Source organism: Prinia subflava, chromosome 14 (genome assembly GCF_021018805.1).
Source record: "Prinia subflava isolate CZ2003 ecotype Zambia chromosome 14, Cam_Psub_1.2, whole genome shotgun sequence".
Classification (NCBI taxonomy): Eukaryota; Metazoa; Chordata; class Aves; order Passeriformes; family Cisticolidae; genus Prinia; species Prinia subflava.
In genome coordinates this window covers 10,331,073-10,340,513 of record NC_086260.1, presented here as the reverse complement: position 1 = coordinate 10,340,513, position 9,441 = coordinate 10,331,073, and positions in this window count along the sequence as shown.

Sequence of the window (9,441 nt, the reverse complement as noted above, 5' to 3'; positions counted from 1 at the left end):
CCCTGAATTTGGGTAGTAAGGACAGTCCAGCAGTGGCATTAACAGCAAATTGGTGTTTACATTTCTGTTGTCATAAATGTTGTTCAACAAGTTCTGAAGAACTGTTCTGTATTCTTAAAACACTTCGGTATTTATTCATGCCCTAATACCAGGAACCTTTTATAGCTGTAGTTGAAAATGCGCAGTTGTGACTGAACCTGTGCTTAGCTACTTGTCTAGATCACTGATAATTATGGCACTGTATCTCAACTGGAGCTCTTGAAATAATGGATGAACAGCTAAGCTGTGTGGTTTTTTTAACTTACTGGTGAAATTTATCCGTTTCAGGTCCAGAAGTGGTTATGATTATAGTTATTGTAAACATGGAAGACAATCATCAAATTAGTAGATGGCTTTCCACATAGCATAAGTTTTAATTAAATCTTGAGCACTGTAATTTGTCTTGAGTTACGCAAACAGCTAAAGTTGGCCTGTGCAAGATCTGTGGGGGCAAGTAAGAGACAAAAGGGGGAGCTGAATATTCTGTAATAAGGCATGAAATGCCAAAATTAGATGCAAAAGACTTTCCCTGTTTAAAGCTTCTGATTCTCACAATTCCCCTTGGAGCTGCTTTTGACAAAGACTTGAAGTGTTTACCCTTTTCCAGCGCATCTAATACTGGCAGAAAATTGAAAAATAGGGTTGGGGTTTTTTCCTTAGCTCTAAACTGAAGTTAAAAGTACATGTTTTAAATCCTGTGCTTGTCAAGCCTTCCCTGAATATTGGCAAGGGAAAAATTCCTGGATGTGCCTTAGAAGAGTTGGGAACAACAGAGGAAGGAGGGATCAAGCATTTAAAAATAGTAGAGTAGTGGATCCATTGAATGTCATGAGCTTTGTGGTTCTTGCTCTGCAAGGGGAGAAATGCTCAAATTACTGAAATCAGCTGTAAAATTGTCTGCAGCAGATGGATATAAATAGAAAAGAAAAAAGTGACTCTTATCTAGATGTTCAAGTAGAGTTAGCCAAGTTTGGAGGGTTTTTGACCTCTAGTATTTGTTACTAGCTTTTCTTAAAATAATTTGCCTTTCTTGCAGTGTATACAGTTCAAACATTATAGTAGTGAAAGTGAAGATTTCTGGTTTCTACATAGAAAAAGTGTCTTAAGAAAAAGACATTTTGGAAGATTTATTTGTATAGTTTGCAACCATTTAGCAGCTTTGTTGTTTTGACCACTTAGAGGACAGAAGTGTTATTTCTTTAGTTAACTTAGTTAAAAATTACTACTTTTTTCTGAAATACAAGAGTTGTGGGGTTCTGTGTGTATCATAGTGTGTAAGGAATTTGGTTTGTCTCCCTTTCCCACTACACCCTGCTGGGATGGATTTGCCCTGTTTGTGCCGCTGGCCCGTGTCTGCCACTGCAGATGCCCCTAAGCTGTAACTTGAGTGGGCTGAGGATGCAGTGAACCCAAGAGCCTGGACAAGAAACTCCCTTTGAGCAGTCCTTGCACTGCTGTTTGCTTTTCACAGAGGCTGTTGGCTGTGGGTAGATGCTGGCACGGTTCACCACCACTTTGTCTTGTAAAAATGTGACTCTTGGAAACCTGGCACTGGCTCCCTTGTGTAACCTTCCCTTGGACGTGCTCTGACTTGGGGCATGTGTGGTGTGTGGGCAAGGGCAGTCAGAGCTGGGATGGGGTCTGGGCTATGGCAGCTGTGATGGAGTGTAAGTCATGGGGCTGGAATTGTGCATTGGGAGGGAGGGGGGCCCACACTGGCACAGGTAGACAGAAGAGGAAAAAATTGGTGGAAGGGGAAGGATTGGTTTTATCTGGGATTTTTCACTCACCTCTTCTTCCCTCACCTCTGGCAGGATGAAAAATTGTGGTAGAGCATATACCAGCCTGTGATAAAAATGCTTTGCTGGGACTATCAACCAGATTTGTTACCAGATGATGTGTCTGTGTGTTCCATCTTTTTTGGGTGTGGGTAGAGTCCAGACTGTGAGCAGACTGGGAAACAGACTTTACTAAGCATAGTTCCATTCCTTTTCAGAAGGAACTTCCCTCAGCTTGATTAATTCTGTTCCTCTACTCATCTGTCCCCCATGACAAGATTATTGCCTCCCCTGTGGGATATGAAAACTTCCTACTCTCTTCCCCCCAAAATGAAGCCCCACACTTTCCCTGGAGCAAACACCCTCTGCATTAATTCTCTTTCCCTTCTGTCACTTTCCAGGCTTTCAATTACAGTCCGATTGCATTTCTATTGCTCTTGAATGTTAATTTTATTGATCTTTGCCAATCTCTGCCCTCCTCCTAGCTGAGGGACAAACTTGAAAAGGATTATTCCTCTCAAAGGTGATGAAAAGTGCTCCTTGATCGCCAGATTGGCATGTTCATAACATTCAAGGTCTCTGAATGTCTCCACGGGCCAGGGAGGTGGAGGAAAAAAGCTCGGGAACCAGGCCAGCTGCTTCCCACGTTGGATGAAGCATCATTAAACAGCCCCTTCCCTTCAGGCTCCAGTTTGTCTCTCCCTCTTATTAAAGGAGCCGAGTTTCTAAATTAGGAAGCCCAGGATTCTGCTGTTGAGATGTTCACATTTAATTTATCTTGCACTCTACAGGGGCTGAAGTTCATCTCGCTGATCCTGACCTCAATCAGCAGGAAATGCAGACTTTTTAAATGTGTGTGTGCCTTGTACTCTGGTTCGCTAATGTGGGCTGTGACAGCAGAGGTTAAAGCTTTGCTTTGTCTTGCATCTGTGGTGTGACTGCATTGGTTACTTAACGTCTGTGAGGATAAGCTTACATTGCATGAGTGAGAGGATTAGTTGGTGTTTGCACAGCACTTTGGATTTCTGAAGTGAGATGTGTTAAGGGCAATGTCACCGACAGGATCTATTTGACACGGAACTGTTTCTGGCTGAGGGCCTGCAGTTGTGTCAGGTCTTGTTGGGGGCCCTGAGAAGCTGAATTCCTGGACTTCCCTGGGCAAATTCTTTAAGCAAGGTGAGGTGGTTTACCTTGGATGGCATCAGGTGCCCACCAAGGTGCTCTCTCATGCTGCCTTCTCTGGACAGGGAAAGAAAACTGAGAAAGCTTTTGGCTGGAGATGAGGACAGAGACCACTCACCAGTTACTGACATGGGAAAAACAGACTCAACTTGGGAAAAAATAATTTAACTTACAGCTAATCAATACTTGTGGCGGTGCGTGTTTTTGGATTATGAGCCTCGTTTGGACCTTTTATGAACATTGTGTTGGTGAAAGTTGAGACAAGGATTTTCTGAGAGACTTAGCAAGTGAATTACAAGGATTGTGCTAAGATGGCTGACAGACCGACGAGGGAGAAGACTCTGGAGGGACTGTTTGGAGCAGTAGCTGAGGGCGCTGACAGAAGGACTAGGGGAGAGAGAAACTGAGGCAGGGAAAAGTAGAGAAGGACTTTAGAGTGGTTTACTATTGTGGGTGGAAAATAGACACGAGGAAAGGTTAGTTAGAAAGTTTTATTGTGGTTTAATTATATCGCGTTTGTACGGGCTTTAGTTCTCTGTATCCCTCTTCCTTTCACCCCCTCCTCCCTAATTGATATTCAGACTCCCTGCTGAGTTACATACAGCCAGTTCTATTTTGAGTACATCAGTTAGCTGTCAATCCCCTTTCCCGCCTTTGGCTTTCCCCTCCCAACATCTCCTGGTTGGTTGTGAATCCCCAGCTCCTCCCCTGTGCTCCCCGGAGATAGCATGTGATTTGTTCCTAGAAAAGGAGACACCCCTTTCCCCACCCCTATCCAAGCCCCTTAAAAGTTGATGCACAAGCATTGTTCGGGGTCCAGAGCACTTGTTCCCGTTGGTGTTAATAAACTAGTTCCTGCTTCCACTGCATCTGGATCCTCTCTTCTTTGCTTCTGTGCATTGGAACGGGCCTTAGAAGAGAACAAGAGATCTCTCTCGTTGGGCCAAGAACCCAAAGGGATCAACCCTGCTCAGCCCGCTGCAGGGTGACCCTGCCTTGCGCTGCCGTGGTGCACGAGCTAGCACGGCGGAAAGCAGAAGGCTTTCAAGGCACCGCGACAAATACTAGAGTACGAAAGTGAGAAAAACTAAACCAATCTTCTTGCCTGGCTCAGCTTCACTCCCAACTCTTCCACCTCCTCGCCAGGAGCACAGGGAGATGGGGGATGGAGGGATGTGGTCAGGTCATAACATCTCCACTGCTCCTTCCCCACACTGTGCCCCTGCTTCAGTTTGGGGTCCCTCCTGGGAAAAACAGTCCACAAACTTCCCTATGTGTCTTTCCCACAGACACAGGTTTATGTTACTGCCTTTGATCCCTTTTATCGTATCAAGCACAAATAAGTAGTTAATGCTTTTGGGGTGGGAATTTACGGCTTGGCACTTCTCCTGTGGTCCTTCAGCTGTTCACAAAATACCATTAATAGGACAGGGCTATTGTGTTTAGTATCACCATCTGTGCATTGCTCCAGTATTCCAAGAGACTATATTTGTAATCAAGGATTACACTATCTTTGCAATCCATCCCAGTGGCATATGATAGCAAGCATAGATTGCTCCTAACTGTTGCAGAAGATTGTTGAGCCTTGAATTATTTTTTCCAGCATGGTAGGAAAGGCAGATGTATTTGTCAGACATTGAGAAAGAAATACATTCAAAATTCAGAAAGTTCTAAAGATGAGTTCCTGAGTAGAGTTTGGGCAGACTTTCCTTACATGTTTATTTTCTTCTGTTCCAAAGAAAAAAAAAATTGGTTTCAGCACATCATCACTAATATTTATTTTGTGCTTTTTCTGTAAAACAAAATACAAGATCAAAAACATTTTACCATCTCTAAACCTAACATAAACAAATGAGATTACGTACTCACAGTTTTGAATCCCTTTATAAATATCTGCTATACTTTTTCACTTGGGGGAGGTGTTTGTTTCTAGGGTTGTTATGGTTTTTTTAGATTTAATAGTTCAAGGAAATGGAAACAGGGAAGGGAAAGTATAAGGGTGTTTCTAAATGTAGCTGTCCCCCAAAATCTTTTGATTTGTGTCAGGAAGGGTGAATACAGTTTGCAGTGAGATGGGATAGGTTAATCTGTGACTTTGGCTGACCGTGGCCTTTTTCCATGTCTTACAGGAGACATCACCGCTTCCTCTGGCAGAGGTGACTTGGTGGGCTACACTGTGAAGAGCTCACCTTGCTGCTTTTTCATTGCTTCTGTGCTGTAAGCACAGGTTAATACCTGGAAAATCAAAATCATTTTTCCACCTAGTCTTAAAAATAGTAGTATGCACTTAAAAACGTAATGATTCTAAAAGTGGAATATAAAAATTTCAGGGTAATTCTTACACAAAAGTTTTGGAGTCTTTTTAGTTTGTGGTTTCCTAAGTCATCCTTTACTAGAATGATGGTACTTCAAATGTATTCATTAATTATTACAATGTGAAAGATTTTAGGCTTTAGTTTGAGGAGTATTTACCTACTGTGAAGGAAACTAAGTGGTAGCCTAATACTTTATCACTGATTTGTGTTACATTAAAATTAGGTTGCCAGTAGCTGGAGCAAAGATACAATATTGTATGGCCCCTTTTTCAGCCTCAGTTGCTGCTTTCCTTCTTAGGTGGTTGTTTCCTTAGGTGAGCTCAAGTAGCCAGCTTGGAAAATTGCTGTTTCCAAAGGATATGCAGGATTCATTTTCTGGGACAGCAGCAGGTCACAGAGCTCAGGCAGTGCCAGCTCACCAAACTGAACTCTAACTCAGATGTGTTTGTATTTTTCAATTATCTTCTCAACTGCTCATAAAAGAGGTGTCAATGTTTTTAATTGCTTGTCATCCCCTAAGAATTTCTCCCTTAAACTTGTGCCCTTAAACTTGTGACAGAAGTGCTCCTGATAAACTTGTTCTTAGGCTGGCCCTGACTTTGCATTTGCTAATAAGCATGAACATCTGGTTGATGCTGTCACAGCCAATGCTAAACACTGCGAAAATGTCAAGACTATATAATTTTGTAGTGAAGTTTATCAGGAAAAAGGGTCTGGGGCACTTTAAAAGCTTCTTTAGAGGTTTAGAAAGCCCTCTGGGCTAAAAGCCACCTTTTTCTCTTTTTTTCTTTCCTTTTTCCTTTTTCCTTTTTTCCTTTTTTCCTTTTTTCTCTTTTTTCTCTTTTTTCTCTTTTTTCTCTTTTTTCTCTTTTTTCTCTTTTCTCTTTTCCCTTTTCCCTTTTCCCTTTTCCCTTTTCCCTTTTCTCTTTTCTCTCTTCTCTCTTCTCTCTTCTCTCTTCTCTCTTCTCTCTTCTCTCTTCTCTCTTCTCTCTTCTCTCTTCTCTCTTCTCTCTTCTCTCTTCTCTCTTCTCTCTTCTCTCTTCTCTCTTCTCTCTTCTCTCTTCTCTCTTCTCTCTTCTCTCTTCTCTCTTCTCTCTTCTCTCTTCTCTCTTCTCTCTTCTCTCTTTTTTTCTCTTTTCTCTTTTTTTCTCTTTTTTCCTATTTTTTCCTCTTTTTTCTTTTTTCTTTTTTCTTTTTCCTTTTTCCTTTTTCCTTTTTCCTTTTTCCTTTTTTCCCTTTTTCTCCTTTTTTTCCTTTTTTCCATTTTTCCTTTTTTCTTTTTTCTCTTTTTCTTTTTTCTCTTTTTTTCTTTTCCCATTACAATTTTTTTTTCCTTTATCCTGTTTTTTAGTTGTATTTTCAGGAAAATAATTGGATGAAATTATTTTTTATCTTTCTGGGAATTAATCTCATGTGATCTGACAGTTTTTTATTAAAAACAGCATTTTTATTAAAAACAGCAGAATGCTGGAGTAAAAGGGGCTGTTTGCCCATGTCAGAGACATACCTAGGCTGATACAAATCTCTTTGTCCACTCAAATATTTTATTTCTTTTTAATCTTTGAATTTTTGGATGGAGCAACAAGATTATATCAGTAACACAAAAAACAGACGTTTTGCAAGTGTTGGTCGCATTTGATTGAATTTCAAGTGACCAGATGTCATCCCTGAAGGAAGAATATTTGTATAAAAACTTGTGAATTTTGGCATTAAAGACAAGTTTTTGAGGTGCCATGTACTCTCTGCTCACTACGGGTTAAAAGTGCTCCCTGTTAAACTCCTACAGTCAGGCTTGGGACCACTGCCACTGTGTCCTCAGCTCACAAGATAAACATCATCCAGACATTTCTTCTGCTTTTAATTTTCAAGTGGCTTATTTTAGATTCTGATCCCCTCAGTGCTGGGTGTTGTGCTGCCAGCAGGGTCTGCTGCCCTTCATGAAGGATTTTATTGAACTTGAGCTTTTCTCCCAACTCTTGTGCTTTTGGACCTTTGGGATTTTTGCTGTCAGTATCCTCTGGTCTGGGAGACACATTTCTGAAACAGGAGGAAAGAACCCTACCTTGACCAAATAAAACTGAAGTTTTCAGTAAAACTGCTCCTCTTTCAAAACTGGGTAAGAAAAATATCTTTATGTAGACAAATAGAGCTCGTTTTCTTGAAGTGTCATCAGAGCAAAACAATGTGGGGTGAACAGAGATGATAGAAATAAATCTGAATGTTTCCTATGGCATGCACAGTTAGACTATGCAGTCTTGCAAGATTAATACAGTATTCTGCTACATGGCAAAGACTCAAGGTTTCTCCCACCCATGGATTCTGGCAGAAATGTTCTTTGGTGGGAGTAGGCAAAAATGCCAAAACTCTTCTTCGTCAATTAATCATTACTACTGCTTTATTTACACAAAGGTTCGGCATGAAAAGGATCCTCTCCCGTTAAAAGACCTCTCCAGTGATGTGTTACTGTTTTTGCTGAAGCTCGGATACGCAAAGGACTTTTAATTCACAGCAGCAACAAGAAAATGAAGTAGGGGCTTGTATCTTATTTGCAGTGTATCTGCCTGTCAGGAAAAAAAAACACAGCCTCCCTTTCTGAAGCATATGTAACTCATAAAATCTGAAAATTGCTTTGAAGCATTGGCCTTGTACAGAGCTACACTGTGTAATTGGCTTTTTCAAGAAACCTCTGCATCATATGCTTTAAGGTATGTACTAAGTGATTTAATGGGGTATGTCATTTTTAATTACTGTGGAAGAGCATTCATAAGTATAAAAATTCAAGTCATGTCCTTTTGGCAATACTGCTTCTAAAAGCATTTTTATGTAACCTGCAGGAACCAGCACAGTATTTTCTTTATCCTCTAAGTGCATGATAGTTTTACATTTTTGTGATCTGCAGGATGAGTTCAGTGGATGATTTGTGGTAAATTAGCCTTAACTGAGCTCTCAGAAAAACTGCTGCCAATATCTGAGTTTAAATGGTCTAATATTAGCTCATCCAGCTTTACAATTCATCACTGTCTTAGAAGCATTCCAGTTTTGTCCACCCTTTCAATGCCACCTAATGCAGCATAAACTCTACTAACAGGAGGGAAAAAGCCATGTCATTGTGATTGCCCCATCCGTGCCACAGCTGCATCTGAGTCCAGTGGCCATCTGTGGAAAATAATTGATTTTTTTCTTTTTTTCTCTTGATATTGAGTTCTCAGCAAATCATTAGAATTTAAAAATGACATAAAACCTCTTTATAGGAGAAGGTGATTTGCTTTGAGAAAGTGTCATGTGCAATTTAACCTGCAGTGTATTGTAATTGATGTTGGCTGCCTTTGACAGTTATTTTATGATTTTCTCCTCTGTGCCTGTGCTCTGGCCCTGGATGCTGAAAGGAAGCTGATGCCTGACAAAGGAGAAGCTGCTCTGCTGTTCTCATTGCAGCCTTCAAGCATTTGTATGGTTTTACCCATTTCTGAGTTTTTAAGGAATCCAGCCCACAAAATGCAGGGAGAAATCCAGCAGAGCAGTGGTGCTGCTGGCTTGTGGATTTAGTGGGAATGGCAAAACACTGAAAGATTGTATTCCAGAAAGGAGCTGAACACAGGAGCAGCTGGATAAAGCTCTGAAGTTTTGGATGAGTAACAGGTTGGTCAAGGAATTGAAATGTGTGGGAGAGGGCCCAACCAACAAAGTAACTTGGCACTTACAAGTAGAAGCACATCTTCCATCAAGGTTGGAGCTGGACATCTCCAACTAGAGTTGGTCTTTCATCATCTGCAACACTTCTAATAAAATTTGAGTTTCCAATACTTTCTAGTGTTTAAAAATGTATGAAGTATATGCTGCCACCCATTTCATTGTATCAGTGGGGGACAACTTTCAGCATAAAGTGAAACTGTGGAAACACTCTTGGAAACAACAAGGCCTGTTCCTCAGCAGAGAACTAGTTGAATGGAAGCTCTTTAGCATTGAGACAGGTGATCCTTTTTCTTTAATGAAAATTTAGCTTCAATTTATAATTTTCCCTTGTTATTTATTTTTTCTTTTCCTTGGCCAAGATTAAAGTGTTCTCTGTGCACCCAGACAAGATGGGATAGCTCTGTGTGTGTCCTTGCTCCAGCCAGCCATGAACC